Here is a 1,876-nt window from a genome sequence, read left to right as displayed (position 1 = left end):
AATTGTAATTGCAAAAAAGTTTTGTATCTAATTGTAATTACTATACAAGTTATAAACTTAATTATAATTGCAATTGAAGTTTCAAGACTACACATGTAATTAAATGTAAACTAATTGTTGTGGACTTTATTTAAAACTCCTACATGAATTTTAATTAAAAACTCCAATTTGACTATGAAATTATTATTGTATAATGATTGGAACTATTCTATCTCTATAAATAGAGATTTGATGGAATCTAGACATTCTATGAAATTGTAAAATAATCAATTTCATAGTATTCAAATTTGGAGAGAGAAAATAATTATTTTCTCATCTTATTCAATAGTCCGGTTTAAAAATTAGTTTCTTGATTTAATTAAAAGAAAGTACACACTCATTGATGTAGTTTTGATTTTGGAGAATACCATAGACTTGAAAGTTTGAAGCATCGAGTTCTTACAATTGAAAGCTAGAAGTTTGTGATCTAAAAGATCGGAGGTTCATAATTCAAAATTAATTCAATAATTGATCATCGACTTTAGGTAAAAAGTTGAAATATTTATTTTTGATATAACATACATGTAAATGTATCTTGTTTATTGAATTAAAGAATTTTTTAAATTTCTGGGTAATTTCGCTTCCGCATTCTAAAATAGATAAGACCAAGGAGAAGTTGCCTGGAAACAATAATGAAAAGGAATATAATTGCCCAAAACAATCACTACAGCAAAATTAATTTTTTACGGCATTCATTTACGGTGTGTATTTTATGCACGTCGTGAAAGGTTTCCTTTTACGGCTTTCTACAAATGTGTGCTGTAAAAATTTAATAGTTTAAAGTATTTATGGCATACATTTAAGACACGCCGTAAATAGGCAATAATTACGGCGTACTATTTGGACGTGCCGTAAATGGGTTAATTTTTACGACGTGTATTGTGTACACTGTAGCAACCCGTGCCTAAATCACAGCCCACGTAAGAGGTAATAGTCGNCGATTTGTGCTCCGACGACTCTTTCTACCCTCTTCTCTTCACATATTCCATCTTCTTTCTTACTGCGGAGGAGGACCAGAGCCGCTAGATTGATGTAGTTGAGTGTTCGTTGCTCATTTACAGCGACGTCGACTGCGATATCGGCAAAGCTGAGCGTTTGTCGCTCATTGCTGTCCTACTCGTTGTTTGAATCAGTCGGCTTTGTTTTCTCTTTTCTTTTGATTTTGTAGTGGCCAGAGTTTTTGAGTAGATTTGCGGTGGCGGTGACAGTAGCTTGTTTAGGAACTTTGTTGTTCAACTTGCAATTTGAGATATGAGTTTGATTTCTTAGCTCCGCTGGTCGACAGTGGCACGCCACCGAGGTCCATGAGGTTAGCCAATGAATTGTTCCTGAATGGCCAGATCCGACGATGTGTGAATCTGGGTCTTCATCGAGGTCTTGTATAGAAGCAAAAGTGAAGGTAGAAACAACGGGCATAAATTTTGGTATCCTTATCATTTTCACCTGTCAAAAATAAGAAAATGGAGATCCCCATTCCCAACCCCAAAAACTCATCAATTGAGAAATCTAAAAATGCTACAAATTCAACACCAGAAGTAGGAAATTCCAACATTGGGCCACAAAAAAAGTTACGAAAGAGGTGAAAAACAGGGCAGTAAATGGGATTGGTAAAAGAAGGGTATCACCATCTCCTCATGGATTGCTTTACACTGTAAATAGGGCCTAGGTAGAGGAGACGAGAAAGAGGACATTTTTGCCTTATAGACAATTGTTGGGCTGTTTACTTTAGGATTCAGTTCAAAGGGCTATGGTGCCGTGAATGGTTTTGCTAGAGCTTTGAACTCTGTGTCATCAAGGTAAAAAAAATGAATTTTCATGAAAATGTGTATTAATTTCT

The sequence above is a fragment of the Olea europaea genome, unplaced genomic scaffold (assembly GCF_002742605.1).
Source record: "Olea europaea var. sylvestris unplaced genomic scaffold, O_europaea_v1 scaffold2470, whole genome shotgun sequence".
Classification (NCBI taxonomy): domain Eukaryota; kingdom Viridiplantae; phylum Streptophyta; class Magnoliopsida; order Lamiales; family Oleaceae; genus Olea; species Olea europaea.
Note: the sequence above shows the minus strand (reverse complement) of the source record.